General features: G+C 43.7%; 1 protein-coding gene across 3 annotated transcripts in view; it reads right to left on the bottom strand.

Annotated features, from left to right (window-relative positions):
• The window catches only part of DAAM2 (dishevelled associated activator of morphogenesis 2), a 220,701-nt gene that overhangs the window by 180,998 nt on the left and 19,714 nt on the right, over window positions 1-19,989 (bottom strand). For 2 of the 3 annotated variants that reach the window (XM_033144585.1, XM_033144587.1), the window contains exon 2: window positions 18,915-19,051. The gene's annotated coding sequence lies outside the window, so the exon portion shown is untranslated. Of the gene's footprint in view, window positions 1-7,799; window positions 8,106-18,914; window positions 19,052-19,989 lie in introns of those variants that run through there. The other variant, XM_033144586.1, reaches the window with a different exon arrangement.

The following is a 19,989-nucleotide window of genomic DNA, read 5'->3' as shown; positions in this document are numbered from 1 at the left end:
CCTGATCCCATTTCTTATTTGCCTTTCCTTTACAGAGGGAACTGTATCATTTTCTACTTGTAACAAAATTTGGCACAGCCAATCCAATCCAAAGTCATTTTGCTGGTAATCAGGTTGCTACAAAATGTTTTGCTTCCGTACCAGCAGATTAAAATTGATCCTTTAAATGTTTCCATCAAAACTCACTCAGAGGCCTAAGAGTTTCCAGTTCATGCTCTCTGGGCACTTTTTAAGCTTAGTCAAACACACGCTTAATAAACCTAGAAGAGGAATGAGTTATTTCTCTCTCTTCCTTCTTTCTTTCTTTCTTTCTTTCTTTCTTCTCTCTCTCTCTCTCTCCCCCTCAATTCTGCTTCAGGACTCTGGCAGCCGATTCTCTCAACGGAAAGGGCAGCCAGCACAGAGTTGAAGCAATATACACAGAATTTGTAAAACTACCTCTATCAGGATTCAGCCGTTATTTTCCAATTAACTGACAAATGATAACACAAGGGTATTTCCATTTGGGGAGCCCTCCAGCTTCATCAGCTGCTGGAAAAATTCTGCTCCAAGAGCTGAAGTTACAGTTATTTCAGCAGATTTCAAAATAAAACACAGCCATACAATCGCGCTGCATAGTAGCCAGATCTAGGAAACGTTACTGGCCACAGAGCTGCAGATGTCTTCAACACGCCCAGCCAAATTTTGCTACATGGCACCCACATTGTGTATTTGTGAAGCCACCAAAACGCCACGTTCGAGCCATGCAAACGATACCAATGAGACAAAACCATAAAAGCCAGAGGTGGGTTTCTTCCAGCTGTCCTTAGCCCACCTTCCTCTGGATGGATATTGCATTAGGCACCAGCAATTATAGCAGGCAAGATCATCCTGCGATTGGACAACCTTTCAACCCACCTACACATCTCAAACCTGCCAAAGACCAAATATGAGACCCGGAGGGAAAGGCCAGGAAGTGGGAAGAAAACGATGTGTTCAAGGAGAATGGCTCTGGCATCCATTTCATTTCCTATAAGCTCCTCTTACAAGTCAGCAGTTCCGCTAGAGCCACCTTAAATAATAATATGCAGGCCATCAAGACAGGAAGGTATGTCTGAGCTAAAAAAAAATGTCAAAACCGCTCCTCCCAATGGGCAGCCAAAGAAGTTCAGATCTTTTTGAAGTTCATTAATTGGAGCTGCTTCTCGGTTGAGTACCCAGAATCCTAGAAGGATTAGTAGGGTGGGTAAGACGACAGTGGTGGGGGAATCTCAACATGGCTTGCACTTGTCAAGAACAAGTTTGTTGTTGTTGTTTTTAATTGGGCCATGCTCAGGATATGAACGTCATCATCCTCAGGGTCAGTCAGATCACTGGCCTTCAATGAGTGACTTGGGACCCATTACCAGCTCACAGCAGCTGCACTACCACCATACAAATATATGGCTTAGAAAAATGTCTCGCATGCTGCAAGTCTCATCATTTGGGACTTGGGAAGAGATTGAGACATTCTACCATGAGAACAGAGGTGGATGCTGGATGTGGAACTGCAGGAGACACAGACACCAACCTTCACATTTATCACTAAGATGGTTGTTAGCTAAATGTGGTTTGTAAAAGAAACAGACCATCATTTCAATCTTTTCGTCAGAAGAACTAAATAATAAATTACGGACACTTGTAACACTTTGTTGTGTTTGGAGTGTGGGTTTTTTTTTTTTAAAAAAGGAACAGTTAAAAACCCTGGCAACGCAAACTCCCATTTGCATTCTTAAATATTCTTTGATCACAAGATTAAGGCTGTTGAGCCAATCCTATAAAACAGACACAGCAAATCAAACCTGTTTCAAGACTATGCCAAGCTATTTTAGAAACAACCATCTGGCTCAAGGATCTTAACACAGTCGGTTCCAAGAAGTAAGGGGAAAGCCTGAAGAAGAAACAGCTATTTAAGAAATTAAGAGAACTCACCAGCAACTGATTGAGGGCTGGTGAAACAGCTGGGGAACAAAATATATACTTCTAGGTCCTGGGCTAGTGTCTAGACACTAGAGCCGTGTGGTGTAGTGGTTAAGAGTGGTTAGACTTCGTAATCTCGGTGAACCAGGTTCGCTTCCCTCTCCTCCACATGCAGATGTGGGTGACCTTGGGCTAGTCACACTTCTCTGACGTCTCCAAGCATCACTCATCTCACGGAGAGTGCTTGTTGTGGGGGAGGGAAGGGAAAAGGAGATCGTTTAGCCGCTTTGAGGACTCCTCTGGGTAGTGATAAAGCAGGATATCAAATCAAACTCCTCCTCTTCTTGACCGCAAAGTGCATGCTAGAATATGGATGTTGATCTTCTCGGTCCTGGTATGATCTCTGTAGAACACTTCTCACTGACATGTCCACTTTCCATGAGCAAGGGTTTTTGGCTTCTGGGGAGTATTTACAGCAGGACTGAGAAACCTCAGGCCCAGAAAGTCAATGTGGCCCTCCAAAGCTTCTTTATCTGGCCCTTGGGACTCCCTCAGGCCACACACCCCACTATCCCTCCTCTATATCATTTTTGAGTGCTGTTGCCTGGCTGGAATTTCTTATTGAACTGTGACTGAATGCAAGGGCAAGTGTTAGGTGTGGGTGGCTGTCTGCCTTTGTAGCCTACTATACAAAGATGAAGTCACATCCATTGCTCTGCCCTCTTTTGCCCATGGATACAAACACCACTCACAGAGAGCCCCAGAAGGTTGTTCATGATGGAATGTGGCTACATTTATGTTGTACTTTATGCTGTTTTTAAGATGTTTTTAAGTCGTTTTTAATCAATGTTTTATATTTGTTGTTAGCCGCCCTGAGCCCCGTTTTTAAATAAAAATTGTTTATTTTATTTATATTTATTATATTATTATTATTATTATTATTATTATTATTATGTAGCCTTTGGAAGGTGTCCTCTGGCTGGAAAATGTTCCCCATCCCTGTTAGATGTACTGTGTGACTTTAAGACCTAATACCCAAGTTTTCCTCTTCTCACCTCATTCCTTCCCCTGCCTTTTGCATTGAACCTTATAGATTATAAACCTGCAGTCAGGAATTCCAACACACACCACGTATTGACCTTATTTAAGTCACTCTGGGAAATCTTTTGACTGATGGAGCAGGGTAAAAATGGTTTAAATAAACTCAGTAAATCCAAAGCCTCCGCCACATTCCTCCACCCTCCAAATGAGGCAAGTGGTGGCCATGAAAAATGAGGGCCTTTCCAGCCCCAGCACCTCAAATATGTCCTTTCACAGCACCAGGCAAAGAAATGTGACCAGCATTCAAATGTGCTTTATAGTTGGTTTTAGACATGCTGGGTTTTAGTGGTTTTGCTTCCATGACTCTTCTGGTGTCTTGTTTTTTGATTTTAATGTCTCCGTTTTTTAAATTATATGCTGCCCTGGGAGTCTTGGTACTGTAGGGTGGCATATAAAATTGCCTATTAAAATGGTACTTCAGGAGTACTGACCAGGAGTAACCAGCAGGAACTTGCTATGGCTCTGTCCTTACAGACAACTAGCTGGATAGCATTTGTTACTATAGTAATAAGCACTAAAGTATTTGCTATTGTAGTATCAACAGGCAAATTGCTAAAAAGAAGAAGGGTGAGGAGGTACAGATCCTATAATCTAATACAAAAGAGCTGAAATAGGAACAGAGGAAGCTGCCTTATACAGAGTCAGACCACTGATCCACTAGACAGTATTGTCTACACTGACTGGCAGCAGCTCTCCATATTCCAGGTCAGGTTCTCTCCCAGCCCTACCTGGAGAAGCTGGGGATTGAACCTGGGACTTCTGCACGCAACACTGATGCTCTGCCAGTGAGCTATTGCCCTTCCCTCTCTATTGCTCTGCCCGGAACGCAGCCATTCCATGAACAGAAGCTTTCAGTCACTGCACTTGCTAAGCATAAAACAGCATTTAAAAGGGCCGGTTTGCAATTATGTACACATACCAGAATGAGCAGCATGCGAGTGCAGAAACAGGTGGCAGGGTGCAAAAAGTAGGTCATTTCAGCAGGGCATCCTGTCAAGAAACAAGTTGTTGTGGATACCCTGCAGTGGGGGGGACAGCCAGGTTGCCAAGACCACGGTCAGCAGGAGGCAAATTCACTCAAAGGCTTCTGAGATTTGGGGGTCATGTGTCAACAGAAATGCAGTGCACCTCCCAGGAAATGTTAGAAGCAAGAAATTATATTTTAAAAAATCAATCCAAGACAGAAAGCAGTGTCATGTTTGTACTAAACAGTTCAAGCAAGGTTTTCCAGCACTTCCTCATTGATTGATTTTTTTTTAATATTAGTGATAAACAAGTACCCCCCCCCTTTTGGTGCCACCTTCAGTTGTCCCTGAAAGGAGGTTGGCGTAGCCTATTTTATTTATTTATTATCCCCTATTTTATTTATTTCAAACATTTTTATCAACCTTTTTCTGTGGCTCACTACATAAACAAAACAATTGTGATGTATGCTCAAACATAAGTGAGAGCAGGAACAATACTTGCAAAATAGGACAGAAACATTTGGGGGGGTGTCTTAACAGCCTGTCTAAATAGCAAAGGGTCGATTGGGCCCCTTGGGAGAGGGAATTCCATCACCAGGGTGCCACTACAGAAAAGGTCCTGCTTCACACCCCAGTCAACCAGATATTTGGTGATGTAATGTTATGCCCTGTGATACAAACTACATTTCCCATGCAACTGAAAGCTGCCCAAGCCGTCTTCATTCCTGGAAGGAACACTTGGTGACCATCACAAAGGAAGGGATAGTATTGCCACTTCCTTTGCCACAGCAGTTATACCCTCCTAGAACCTAAAACTCTGCACCTTTTTTTTTCTTTACAGGTCCCCATGACAAAATTTGACACCCAAAAATGATGCTTCCATACCAGAGTGAATATAACCAATCTATACAAGAAGAATCCCAGCTGGAGGAAAGCGTTATTGACTATGGATCAATGGAAAAAACCTGACAGAAGCGAGAGTACATCTTTTCTCCCCTACAAGCCTAATCAACTTCTTAGGATTCCAAAACTGCTCTCTCAATTTTCAACAATACTTTCCCCTCCTCTGTCTTTAAGACACAAGTATGAAATAAAGATAAAGAAAAAAAACACGATCCTGATATATACCTCTAAGAAGACTGGGTAGGTCTGAAAACACATGCATCTTCTTAAATTTCCCACGCACAACTCTTATGTACATAAATAAACCAGTCAGTACCCATAAGCGCAGCTGAGGGTGGGGTGGGGAGTCTCAATGAATTGTAAATGTCAAGGATCTGAATGAGCAGATTTCATAACATGTTTTCATCGGCTTTTCCAAGAATTAGACGCAACCAGCTCATGTTGTCAGCAGTAAATCAGTAAATTGTCTCCCAGCTTTGTAACTTTAAATTTACAGGGTTTAACTAAAGGGGGGGGGGTAATGCATTTATAATGGCCTAGCTCAGCCAGTCTCAGGTATATCCTAAAGATACAATCTACTGCTGATGACCTTGTATTTTTTAATTAAAAAAATATATCTGTCACTCAGGCTGCCCTTCTCTCCCACCAGCAGAACAACAGCATCAACTCCACAGGACAAATCTTGAAGGTTCATTTTGTGTGAGTCTTCAATGGGATGCAATGTAAGTACATCTTTAGGAGCTAGGGTCAAAATAAGGAGTATTACTATACGTAATGCAAAAGCGAGGAAAAGCAAGGGCATAGAACATTACAACATCAGCAAAAAAGCAAGGAACATGAATGTGGGGTTTCTTTCCCTTCAAATTCACTGTCCTCTGCACTTGACCATAGTTTGTTGTTGTTGTTGTTCAGTCGTTCAGTCGTGTCCGACTCTTCGTGACCCCATGGACCAGAGTACGCCAGGCACGCCTATCCTTCACTGCCTCTCGCAGTTTGGCCAAACTCATGTTAGTAGCTTCGAGAACACTGTCCAACCATCTCATCCTCTGTCGTCCCCTTCTCCTTGTGCCCTCCATCTTTCCCAACATCAGGGTCTTTTCTAGGGATTCTTCTCTTCTCATGAGGTGGCCAAAGTACTGGAGCCTCAACTTCAGGATCTGTCCTTCTAGTGAGCACTCGGGCTGATTTCTTTGAGAATGGATAGGTTTGATCTTCTTGCAGTCCACGGGACTCTCAAGAGTCTCCTCCAGCACCATAATTCAAAAGCATCAATTCTATACCATAGTTGGTATGGGGCAATAACACAGGTCCGCGTGTTAAAAAAACCTCACACATCTGCATTAGAAATCAGCTCAAGAGCCACTGCTATCCAGTTTGACAAAGGCTGGCTAAATGGACCATATGTCTGACAGCACCACATCCCGTTATGCTTCTCTTCCTGTTCAGAATACATAGTAGCTCAACACCATTGAGGAAATATTTATTGAACCATCCCAATGTCCAAAAGTAACAGCGGGACAATCCCTTTACTAGAAGTCAAATGTCACAAAGTAACGAGCAAGTGTTTTTGATTGCCTCTGAGCTCTTCTTAAGGTTGGATGCTAACACACACAAATACACACACAACCTAAAAACAGGCCCAAAGACCCTTTTTTGGATTTTCTCTCCCCTCCCCCATTTTGTTTTTTGCATAACATTCAGACAGAATAAGAGTTTGGGGGACCTGACAGATTACTCATAACTTTAAGACATTTAGCTGGTCCTAATAAAAATGACTATTAACTTTGTGTTACTTTTGGATCCCCCACCCCAATAAATTAGTACAGCTGCTTTCAATGTATGTGTTTTTGGGAAGATCCACAAGTCTGCTCCTTAGCCAGGATCCAGCCAGATGCACCACTGCACTGCCAACAACAGAACACAAAGTTTTAAGTTGCTTTGCATATCCCTCTGTAGTACCTATGGGCATCAAAGGGATGAACCTTCAGGAAGGTGTGCCAAGAATTCATTATACTACGATCTTAATTCCGATTGGCCAAAGCTTCATTCTTAAAACACGTCACGTGACTAACTCTACTCGTCTACTCAAAACATGAATGGATTTGCTTTCCCGATGCTGCACTGCGGTGCTCGCTGCCCTGATGAATCACCACTCCCTTTCTACCAGCTTATCACCACTGAATTATTCACTTAACTGAGTTTTACCAACTTCCCTGGCCGTTTTACGGCGGATTATCACCAGGCGTCGCAGCAGCGCCCTCTACCCGACCCACGCGGGAACTGTATCCAGGGACGCTGCCCAGCGCCTTCGCTCCTGCCCATTTCAATTACAGGCGACGATTGCGACTCAGAAATCTGCAGGCACTTCAAAACAACCCCCTTCGTTTTCATTTTAGAAATTGACCTCTTCCCAATACAATTTCCAGCCGCCTCAAGAAAGAAAAAAATGCTCGACGTGCAATCCTGCACTAAAATATAACGAGAAGTCTCCTTAAGAAAACCCCGTGGAAGAAAGTCATACAGTATTTAGGTTGCATGTACCTACCCAGTGAGTTCAGAATAGACATGCATAGCATTGCACTGATAATAATCTCCCTATTCCGCGCAAAAATAGAAACGAAAAGGCTTATTCTCACCGACTTCTGCCTGTCCTCTAACCCACCGCTTTTTGCCAGCAGGCTTGCCTTCGCCCAAGAGCTAACGTGGGAAAGGGGATTTTTATTTTAGAAAAGGGCTGCAAACGCTCGAGAGGATCTCCTTTCCCATCTCGGCTCTCTCCCTTGTGTTTTTGCAGCTGCTCTGCTCAGGAGAGACCATAAATGTAGCCTGCGGAGAATGTTTTTACAAATAAAGAGCGCCCTAAAAAGCGACAATCACTTGGGTTGGACTTACCCAAAAGCTCAAGCAGCGCTTTTTTCCACCTCCTGACTTGGCTTTCACCGCAAACGGCTGAACTCAGGGCTCCGGCGCGGCCATCCCGCGTCCGCCAGCCAAGCTCCCTGGACGCTCAAGTGCACCAGGCAAGGGAAAGGGGCGGCGGAGCCTGCGGGCTGCTGCTGGCGCTGCGGCGGCGGCGTCTTCGCGTTCGCCTAAAGAGCAGGCGCCGCTTCCTCGTCCAGCCAGCGGCCGCTTTACGAGCGCCGCAAGCTCAGCTAGGCGCTCCTGCGCTACGCGCTCTTAAAGGGGCTACAGCCCCGACAGGGCGCGCAGGGGAAGAGCGCCCGGAGCTCCCGCGGGAAGGAAGCCCCGTCTTCGCTCGGCGGCGCGTGTTAATCTGAGGGACGCCCTCCCGCAGGGCATGCTCCCGATCTGCTGCTATTCTGCTGCTGGGATACAGAAGTCAGCGCAGGTGGGGCGCTCAAAATGGACTTGTCACTTTTGTGCAACAAAGCTACGTCGGGAGTGTATGTGTGTGGGGGGGGGAGAGATCTTTTCGCAGTAAGGAAAGTGATGCGGAAAGGCGCTGGGTAGTGTGGGAGATCAATGGCTCTGACCCAAGAAAACAATCCGAATGGTTGTTTGATAAATAGCGTTGAACGAACTCCCCACAAACTTTGTGCAGCCAATCAGAATGTTGTATAAAGTGTCCAAAGACCAATAGGTTAACTGATAGGTTTAGGAAGCACTGGGGAAGGAGCATAGCAGGCACCTTTAACTGCCCCACAGCTGACATCATAGATGACATCAAGTGTGGGCAGGTGGACATGATTTGACTGAAAGCACCTTGTGGGCCAAAATGGTGAAGCCTAGTGAGACCCACAAGCCAGAGGTTCTCTCTCTCTCTCTCTCTCTCTCTCTCTCACACACACACACACACACACCTGCCATAAACTTTGTGCAAACAAATCAAGAGTAATGTGCAATAAGCAGGTCATCTGCAAGTGACTCTAGCACTGAATTTATTTTGTTTTATTTTTGCTTATTAAAAAAAAAAAACTATTGCAAATCGCATGTTTGTGATCTCTCAATGGACCACTGACAATATTCTGTATGCCCTGAGTTAGAGTCATGTTGGTAGAAGTAGCCATGGGCTTTGAAGATTGTCTCAGTGCAGCTGCTAATTCATTAGCAAGAAGCACAGGAAAGAATCAGAAGACTATGCCCCACTCCAACCCCACTTCATATTTTATTTATTTATTTATTTATTTGGCTGGCTTGCTAGTTTTCAGATTTATAGCCCCCTTGTCAATCAAGTGATCCTCAGTTTGCAGTTTCTCCCCCTCCTGCTCCTGTCCTCTCTTTTGCCTCCGGCCTCCCCCCATGATACTAGATCTCACAGTCATTATGCTAAATGGAGATTAAGGGCAAGACAGACAGAAATGCTTTGTCACACAGAGCACAGCTCAGGTATGGAATTTGCTTCCAAAATATGTAACAATGGTAGAGTCAGCAGGGCTAGAGTTCAGTGGTGCAGCCATGCTTTCCCTGCAAAAGATTCCGGGCTCAGTCCCCAGTATCTCCAGGTAATGCTGGGAAAGCTTCCTGCCAAAAACTCTGGAAAGCCACTACCAGTCTCTGTACATCAGGGATGGGGGAACTTGTCTGGGTGTTGTTCAACAACAACATCCACCATTCCTGGCTATTGGCCATCCTGACTGGGGCTGGTAGGAGCTGGAATCCAATATCTGGAAAACCCTACAGATTAGCCATCCACAGCACAGATGGACCAGCACTCTAAATTAGTGTAAGACACTTTCCTAACTTTATGATATGCTCTCCCCAGGGAGACTTGCCTAGCACCATCACTAGCATTTTGTAGGCAAGAAAATTCTTATTCACCTAGGTCTTAGGGTCTTAATTTTAGTGGTGTAGATCTCTTTTTCTATTATTTGTGCATTTTAGGGTGGTGCTGTGGTCTAAACCACACAGCCTAGGGCTTGCTGATCAGAAGGTTGGCGGTTTGAATCCCCGCAATGGGGTGAGCTCCCATTGCTCAGTCTCTGCTCCTGCCAACCTAGCAATTCGAAAGCTCTAGTTCTAATTATTTCCAATTCTAAATACACACCTAAGCCTCAATTTCTTCTAAAAACTTTCCTCTTTAACAAATATTACAATATTTTTAAAATACACTTTAAAATTGCTCCAGTCTTGATCTATCGTCTCCCCTTCTGGTCACGGATTAGTCCAGTCATTTCGGCCAGTTCCATATATTCCATCATCTTCATTTGCCATTCTTCTATTTTTGGTATGTCCTGTATTTTCTTGTCTTGCTTAAACATTTCATTTATCTGATAATATTGCAACCAGTCATTTAGTTTATCTTTCAATTGATCATAAGATTTTAGCTTAAAATCATCTTCCTTTTCCGCTAATAAATCATATTTTAACCATTTGCTTTCCATGTTTGATTTTTTCTTAGCTTTAGCCTCTAAAGGCGATAGCCACCTAGGTGTTTTTCTTTCCAGCAGATCTTTATATCTTGTCCAAACATTGTACAAAGGTTTCCTAATTATATGATTTTTAAAACCTCTCTTAAAACCTCTGTGTACTGTTATCTTTTCATACCATAATATGCATGCCATCCATATACATTGTCAAAGCCTTCAAATCTAAACATCTGTATTCTCTAGCACTATCCAATCCTTTATCCAACAAAAGCAGCAGCTTCAAAATATAATTTTAAATCTGGCAGGAGAATTCCCCCTCTCTCTTTACATCTGTTAATATTTTATATTTAATCCTGGGTTTTTTCCCTTGCCAGATAAATTTCGACAATGCTTTTTGCCATTCCTTAAAACATTCATATTATCCACTATAGGCAGGGCTTGAAATAAAAACAACATTTTTGGCAATACATTCATCTTTACAACAGAGATCCTACCAAGCAATGACAACTTCAAATCTGACCATATTTCTATATCTCTCTTTATCTCTTTCCATAATTTGTCATAATTATCTTTATACAAGTTCAGATGTTAATATGACAAGGTGTTAATATGACAAATACCTGGCCTCTTTTTAGTTTTGTTTTTGATGTTCACTTTTGTAAGTTGCTTTGAGTTTCATTTGGAGGGGGGGAGTGACTGATTAATAATGACATTAATCAAATTGCAAGAAAGGAGATTGCCTGAATATTAGGAAGAACTTTCAGACAGAGCTGTTTGACAGTGGAACAGTCTCCCTCAGAAGGTGGTGGACTCTCCTTCATCGGAGGTTTTCAAAACAGAGGTTTGATTGTCAGGGATTCTATAGCTATGATTCCTGCATTGCAGGGGGTTGGACTAAATGACCCTTGGGAGCCCTTCCAACTCTATGATGCTGTGATTCTTCTTCTCCCCTCCTACAGAAACAATTCATCCCAGGAGGTTCTCGCACAACCAGAAGCTCAAAGAGGGCCGCTGGAATATTCCATACTTCCCTGTTCTTCAGCTCACAGCTATTCTCTGTGATGTTGCAGGAGGGAAGAGGCCTTAATGCTCATTCTCCACAAGCACTCAACAGCACATGTATGAATGCCTCCACCCTGGAAGCTGAGCCCAGTTAAAGACTGAAAGCCTCCTGTTTGTTGAGCATTCATCCTGATTTCCTTACACAATGCTTACACAGGGGTTCGGATATGGCTGTGTACACCCTGTACCTTTAAAGCACATTCAAAGCACATAGTTTCCCTCAAAGAATTCTGGGCACTGTAGTTTGTTGAGGGTTGCTAGGAATTGTAAATCTGTGAGGAGCAAACTACAGTGCCCATAATTCTTTGAGAAAAAGAAAGTGTTTTGAATGTGCTTTGAAGGTATAGGGTGCATCCTGATTTGCTTGTAGGGAGGTAATATGACAATGAACATTCATCCCAATTTGCTTGCACAGAGTTTACACATCTCCCCATCAATCAATCATCTATTCTCCACTTTTTAGTGCATTTCCCCATCACTTTCCTAGCTGCAAAAAAAAAAAAAACAGAATGAAAAATAACCAACAACCTTGCTTTGATTTTAAGTGGATTTGTTTCTACAGAGCGATTTGATTTCCATCATGTGATTGGATCCTTCTTGCAAAATACTGACAGTCTAGAGGAGACCAAATAATTTCGTTCTCCTTCTCACCAACAGGCAAATGGCTGCAAGGGTGGGAAGCCTGCTCTTCCTGCTGTGGGGAAGATGCCATTCTATCTCACCCAGAAGAAAAAGGAGAAAATATCATCTTGCTACCCACCAGGCAATATTCTGTTGACTCTTGCACAAAAAAGAGAGTTTCCCATCCAACAGCAGAAATTGCCTCCCTAGACCAAAAGGAAACAGATGGCAGACTGGCACTGGTCTAGATAGATGCCCAGCTAACCACAGAAAAGGTACACATTGGCCAAATAAGTGGCAATGCTGGCCAATCACAACACAACACTGTTTTCTCTACTTTACTAGTCTTCTGAACAACTATGGTAACTTGGCGTTGATTCTGGTGCTCCCAGGACGTGTCTACAATGATTTTATTTCTACAAAATGGATATGCCCCTTGCTTATAAAAAGACCCTCTAAGCAGTTTACAAAAATAAATAAATCAAACAATTTGACGCAACATTTGTTAAGTGTTAGATGGGGAGGAAGGCTTCTGTGGCAATAGAGCTTGGTAGCTGCCATTTGGAATGGGAAGAGTAGGACTTTGACTGACACTCAGTCCCTTGAAGGTTGATCAGGACAGTATTGGGTACAGGTAGAAACTTATATCACATCCATGCCATATATTTAAAAAGCACATGGCTTCCCTGACAGAGAATCAGGGAAGTTTGTTAATGTTTCTGGGAAGTATAGTTCTCTGAGGCCTAAACTACAGCTCCCAGTATTCTTTGAGGGGTGTCTTAAATGTATGGTGCAGCTGTGACCTTAGCTATGGACAAAAAAGCCACAGATATTAAAGTCCAGATTTGGAAATACTTAAGTGTACTCTGTGTTTCAGGACAGTACATAGAAATAAGCACTTACGTATATCTAAAGCACTGGGCATTAGGAGAATTAAGGAATGATCTTTTATTTAAAAACAACAACAACCCACAATGTACTTCCTACATTGTACAGTACATGTAACTTGAAGATAAGAAAATGTGCATTCTATGATAGTCTCTCAGATAATTTAGTGATGGTTCTGTTCCTTTACAGTCCAAAAGAATACCAAGTTATTAAAACATTACAAAGATTCCTTTGGAAGCCAGGTTTCATGATTCAGAAAGAGAAATATTCACTCATGCTTTGAAGTGAAACGATCCCCTCGTGGCGTGCCTTGAAGTGCAATGGTCACACGCAGAACCTGATGGATCATAAATGTATCTGGCTTTAAGAATAGGGGTGCAAAAACCCAAGAGCAGGACATTTCCAAAAGCGAGATTATGCCATAAAAGGGAATTGTTTTCTGCACCAAGTGTTCTGCAAAAGCTTCTGTATCAGCCTTTGGTCTAAATCGTTTGTTAGATCAGTTGTCAAAACAAAGGAATCTGAGTATTGTTAAACTGAGGACAAAGGTAACTATTGTAGATGGAGTTTTGTGGCAGGCTGCCTGCTCCCTCTGACAAAGGGCTTAAGCACCATGTTGTATTGATGGGTGAACTGAACTGTGAGCAATAGCCAACACATTGTTATTACAAGGCATAAGTGTCTCTTACATCTGACACATTGCGGCTGCATCCCTGTTCTGAAGTGATGGGGTGACTTCTGCTGTCAAAGAAATTTGACTTGAGAGCTACGCCTGGCAAACGCTGTCAGCTGGTACACAGCACGTTCACTGTGGACCTGGGATCACGTCCCACATCAGCCATTGGTTCACCTGGTGAATCTGTTGAGTCACCATTGTTGGTCTCAGTTTCCTCATCTGCAAAATGGGGACAATAATCCCCTATTGTCCGGGAGGTGCCGGCAGGATGACTGAGAAATGCTTCATCAAGAGCTGAAAATATACTATTATGTCTTTTAAAATCTCTATTTTTAAAAAAATCAGACCAGATAGCACCAAAGAGTAGGCATTTAATTAGAGCAATCCTGATTACATTTCAAAATAAAATGTGTTTGTTTTTTTTTTCCTGAGGAAAGCTCCATTACAATGCCCAGTTATGAGCTGCAGTTGCAAATTTCAATCCAAAGAGCAAACTGTTTCAAAGATGGTGGACTTGAACTGTCATTAGGCACTTAGAGAGTTTGGAGCCAACCTTTGTGCTCAGATTTCTGGGATCCTTCAATTCAGCTGATTGCCAGTGTTACCAGCAAGTGCTCAAAGCAGCTTACAGGAACTCGCATCTTATCCTCATAATAGTGCTGCAGGGTTGCAATTTGCCAGGGCCACCCAGTGAGCTGCAGGGATCTGAATCACATTCAAACCCAACCCTACCACTACAACCGGGGGGGGGGGGGGTGTTAAATCATATGCCGAGGCGGGTTGAGGCACATCGTGTCCCTTTTCTAAAGTGCTTAAGCTTGCTCCCACCTCTTGATGACACCTGATCAGTTTCTTTGCTTTCTTTGTTCTTCACTTAGAAACATCAGACATCTGCCTCCCTGCCCCCCATATTTTGTTTTTAAGGGTGTTCCATATTCTAGAATCCCCCAACACCACAGAACATTGCAGAAGAAGAAAAAATATCACTGCACAACGTTGCTGAAATCTGGATTCAGCGAGCAATTCCACTTCCAATCCTGGCTCAGTCCTGCTTCCTCTTTCCCAATCAGTTTGTGTTCGTTTCCAGTAGATCTGTTTTCATTTAGAGAGTTTCTTCTCTCAACTCTCCACATTTCTGAAGTTGACAGTGGAAACCGAAGTAAGTGGAAGACTGAAAGGAACCATCTCAAAAGTAAGAGCCGATGAGGATGGAGGAACCGTTATCCTTTGGGGCCATCCATATGCTTTGTGTGTCATCTTGGGCACCCGGTAATGTAGGCAAATAAATTACACGTTCGTAATGTGATCCTTTTTAAAATTATTTTTCCCCACTATAAAAAGCATTTATACAGGCCCAGTGGAAGAGGAGGTGTGGAGGAGGGTGAAACCCTAAATGTGGGAACCAGGAGGGAGGGAGATTTTTTTTTCCTCCAAATAAAACCATTATTAGGTCAATCACAGTGTTCTACACCTCAGCTCTCAAAGGCAGGTTTCCTGGGAATGCCAATTGCCGGAAATCACAAATGGGGAGATTGCGACCACACCCAGGTCCCTCTTGCAGGTTTCCCATCAGCATCTGGGTGACCACAGTGAGAACAGGATGTTCGACTAAGTGGGCCATTGTCCTGATCCAGCAGGGCTCTTCTCATAGTGTGCAAGCTTTAAAGTTCTGCAGAACTCTTCATCAGGCTAGGTGGCAAACAAAGCCGTAGAAAAGAGAAGGGGCAAAGATTCTCCAAGAAGCTTGAGACAGCATGCATGCTTCTCCCCCCCCCCCATTTAATCCTCGCAACAATCTTGTGAGGTAGGCTAGGCTAAGAAGCAGGGACTGGCCCAGGGTCACCCAGTGAGCTTCATGGCCAAGTGGTGATTTGAACTCTGGTATCCCAGGTCTTAATCCAATACTAAAATCACTGCACCACACTGGCTCTCTCTCTCTCTCTCTCCCACACTGGCTTTTGAGACGAAGAGAGGGAGAAGGTATCAGACATTCAAATGTGCTTTGGATAGGTGCCACGCAAGTTCGAAAATGCAACAAGGCATGAACGGGAAAAGAAACATCCCCCCCCTTGTAGCCCCACACTGCTACCTTTACTTTAATTATCTTTTACTCAAAGTCTTATATAGCAGATTGTGGGATGCTAACCCTGATTCATGCCTTGTACTTCACAGCCCACTGTTTTGTTTTGGCTACAAAACCATTTGTATCCACCCTGGTTTTCCCGGAAAATACCTGCCATCCCATTGTAGAGCGGTGGTGTGGCACACAATGTGGCTTTACTTACAGGAATTCCTCTACAGTTAAGATTTCCAGGGAGTTGACAGAGGTCTAAAGAAAACATATCTCCCTGCTTTCAAAACAAGGAATTGGGGGGGGGGGCAGAACTACCTGTTGGTAGGGAAATGAGAGGTTCCTGTGCCTCCCATCTGCAAGTACAGAGAGCATTTCGAAGGGGAAATAGGCAAGCTAGTAGCGGGGGCTTCTCCCACTTAATTGCCTCTCTTCCTTCTGTTTTTCTTTTTTTTTTAAGAACCATTTTCCTCCTTTAGAATAAACTGGTGTTAGGAAAAACAGTTTGGGAAAACATTTTCAGGTAACAATTAGCTAGCACTGGAAGGAATACCACCAACACACACACGCACATGCGCGCGCGCACACACACACACACACACACATACTTGTCAGTTTCCCCTACAAACACTCCCTGCATGGTTAATGCAGACATGTTTAGGAAATACATCTATTACTTATTTGTTTGTTACCGGTAGTTATCAATAAAAGTAAGTACTGGGGCAGCTGAGATAATATATTGTTCTGCCTTTCATAGAATCAGAATTGCAAGGTTGAGTGAGTCATCTAGTCCAACCCCCTGCAAATCAGGAATCACAGCTAAAGAATTCCTGACAGATGCCCATCCAACCTCTGCGAAAACCTCCAATGAAGGAGAGTCCACCACCTTCCAAGTCCATTCCATTCCCAAAAAAGCTCTTACTGTCAGAAAGTTATTCTTAACGTTGAGCTAGAATTTCCTTTCTTGTCATCTGAATTCGTTTGAATCCATTGGTTTGGGTCCTACCCTCTGGAGCAGCAGTAAACAACCTTGCTCCATCTTCCACATGACATCCCTTTAGATATATGAAAATGGCTATGTCTCCTCTTTTCCAGGCTAAACATACCCAACTCCTTCAAGCGCTCCTCATAAGGCTTGGTTTCTAGACCCTTTACCATATATGCTTCCTAAACTCATGTGAAATAAACTTGGGGCAGTGCCAGATGACCTGTATTCATCGTGATTTATTTGCAGGGAGATTAGATGATGCTGGCTATTTAATGAGCACACATCCTGATTATTATTTTTATTTATCAAACTTATCAGTCACAACTTACAACCAGCAATAAATAACACAGACAGTAAAACCAGCATTAACAGAGAAAAAGCTCAAACTCCACGAGTATTTTTATGATTTGTTTGCCGGAAAGTTAGATGGCACTGTGTGGAAAGAAGTGTGATCCCTTATAGGAAAAGGTCTGATCTTTAGGTTACTAGTCAACTCCCTAGTCAACTATAATTGCACAACCTGAATTTACTGGTGTGTGACTGAATTGCGCGTGCGCATAAAAATTGTGACAGTTTGGAAGCATCCTTGACATATGAAAAAAAGGAACATCAGTTGAACGGCCTCAGCCCAGTATACCTAAAGAAGTGTCTCCACCCCCATTCAGCTCAGACACTGAGGTCCAGTGCTGAGGGCCTTCTGGTGGTTCCCTTACTGTGAGAAGTGAGGTTACAGGGGACCAGGCAGAGGGCCTTCTTGGTAGTGGCGCCCGCCCTGTGGAACACCCTCCCATCAGATGTCAAGGAAACGAGCAACTACCTGACTTTTAGAAGACATCTGAAGGCAGCCCTGTTTAGGGAAGTTTTTAATGTTTTTAATATTCTGTTGGGAGCTGCGCAGAGTGGCTGGGGCAGCACATAAATAAAAAATTGTTGTTGTTGTTGTTGCGGGTCCCACTTGTAGACTATAACATCCAAAGTACTGTGGGAATAGTCTCCCCTTCCCGCTGTTCCCATTGTTCAAGACCCTGTCCTGCACAGAATAATAAATAAAGAAGAATTGGGAGCCACCCAGAGCTGGGGAAACCCAGCCAGATGGGCGGGGTGTAAATACAGCCCTTTCCCCTTCCTCCACTGGACTCTTACCAAGAAGGATAATGTGCATCAGGACAGGTGGGAAGACAAAGCAGGAGGGGTAGTGGCTGCTTCCCCCTGCCCTCCCCCAAACATTTAATATTACAGTATAAGCAGCACAGTTCTGAACAAGAGGCTGGTGGTGATCTTAAACGTGAGCTCACCCATCCAGAAAACTCCTCACTGAAATGAATGGCCATTGCATGAGAGCACACAGCCTTTGTGTAAAGGTAGCTACTCTCTCTACACTTCTTTCTTGGAATGTGTGTGTGTGTGTGTGTGTGTGTGTGGGATGAGGAAAGGGCTGTAACTCAAGAGCATCTGTCTTGCATGCAGAAGGTCCCAGGTTCAATCTCTGGCATCTCCAGGTAGAGCTAGGAGAGACTCCTGCCTAAAACCCTGGAGAGCCACTGCCAGTCAGTGTAGACCATACCGAGTTAGATGGACCAATGGTCTGAGTGCAAGGCAGCTTCCTGTGGTCCCGTGAGGACCCTGCAGTGTTCCTAATGTTGTTGGGCTCCAACTCCCTTCAGCCCCAGCCAGCATGACCAGGGATGATGGGAGTTGTCGTCCAATAGCACCTGGAGGGCTGCAGCTTCTCCATCTGCTGTATATAGTCATTAACACATCATATGATATGTGGAAATTCTCATAAACCGATCATTTCCTCCATATCTCGTATTCCTAATCTTTCCCCCAGATTGAAATGTTCACTGAATGTGAACATGTAACAGATTGCTTCCCTCGATGCAGCTTATTTCTGTATTCATCTCAGATTGGGTGTCGTCCCTTCCCCTTCTGCAAGAAATTATGATATTACTACCGTATATATATCCATCTATTTTTAGCCCATATCCCCAGCAGTGTGCAAAGAGGTAAGGAAATAACATTGACTCATATTTCTGACACCTTGTCTTTATCCTGTATGGTTGGTTTTTTTGTTTTTTTAAATGTTGTAAATCCAGAGTCAAGCCTACCGGTAACGATTTTTCCTTATGTGGTGTGTCAGGAGGTCTCCAGCCCAGATAAAAACACAACAGTTTTAACAGAATAAATACTTTAAAAAGTATTCACACAACTTGCCATCACCATTAATGCCTACAACACGGATGGGAAATCTGTGAGGCCCTCCCACTCCCATGAGTCTCAGCCAGTAGTGCCAATGGTAGAGACAAAGTCCAACAATATCTGGAGGGCCACGGGCTCCCCAACTCAGGTCTGCATGATCCTTCTCAGTACTAACCTGTGTGATGGGAAGAGACCTTGTTTCCTTTTCTTCTCTCCCTCTGGTTAGGTCCTTATGCATTCAGATATTGAAGGCGTGATTGTGGGCAATGCCTATCAGCGAGTGACCGAAGCTTTTATGACACTTGAGATGATCTGTTGGAGAAATTGACACACATGGTATACAGCAGTGCAATGGTTGTTCGTATATTTTCATGCAATGTGCTTGTGGATATGAAGAAGGCCAATCAAGGGCCATTTGTCCTTGGCCTCAAGCTCAAATGAGGCCCCAAATTAAGACAACTGTTTGGTGTTTGATATTTTTTGCGACTTACAAGAACTTAGGAATGTGAGATGAGCCTGCTGGATTAGCTCAATGTCCCATCTAGCACAGCATCCTCTTCTCAAAGTGGCCGATCAGATGCGTGTGGGAATCCTGAAAGCAGGACCAGAGCGCAGCAGAATTTTACCCACCTGTGATTCCCAGCAATTTGTATTCAGAGACATACTGCCTCTGACAGCGGAGGCAAAGCATGAACATCATGGTTAGTGGTTAGCTCCTCTATTATTAGGCAGAGTGAGGCAATTGTCTCTGACAGCAGTTGCGGGGGGGGGGATGATGGCAGCCCTCACCAAAGGAATTTCTCCTGAGCTTCCTTGCCACACCTTTCTGTTGGAGGTTAGGGTTTTATATGCCACATGGCCTTGCCTGCCCAGCTGCTATAACTATGCTGTAGGTCTGTTGGAGGACACAATCCCACTGCTTGGCTTAAAGTAAAATTCAGCCACCATTTTCCTTGTCCAAGTCTTACCTAGCCACTCCTTCGGATCCGGTTCTGCAAATATTCTTGTTGACCACTTCCCAAACACCAACTGGCAATGATCTCTGCTTTATGGTTCTGTCCTTGCAATTAACCACAGTAAAATTCTGGACCAATTGTGTAACGTCTATTCCTCCAGAATAACTGCTACAAATCATTTACTTCTAATGAACTATTTTTATTTTGAAAAGAAACCCAAACAACTCTGCTGGGAGACATTCCCCAACTGGATTGCTGTCATGAAATAAACTCCCCCGGCGACCTCCTGCTTGG

Source organism: Lacerta agilis, chromosome 3 (genome assembly GCF_009819535.1).
Source record: "Lacerta agilis isolate rLacAgi1 chromosome 3, rLacAgi1.pri, whole genome shotgun sequence".
NCBI classification, from domain to species: domain Eukaryota; kingdom Metazoa; phylum Chordata; class Lepidosauria; order Squamata; family Lacertidae; genus Lacerta; species Lacerta agilis.
The sequence above is the reverse complement of the archived record's forward strand: the minus strand, read 5'-3'. Positions and strand labels throughout refer to the sequence as shown.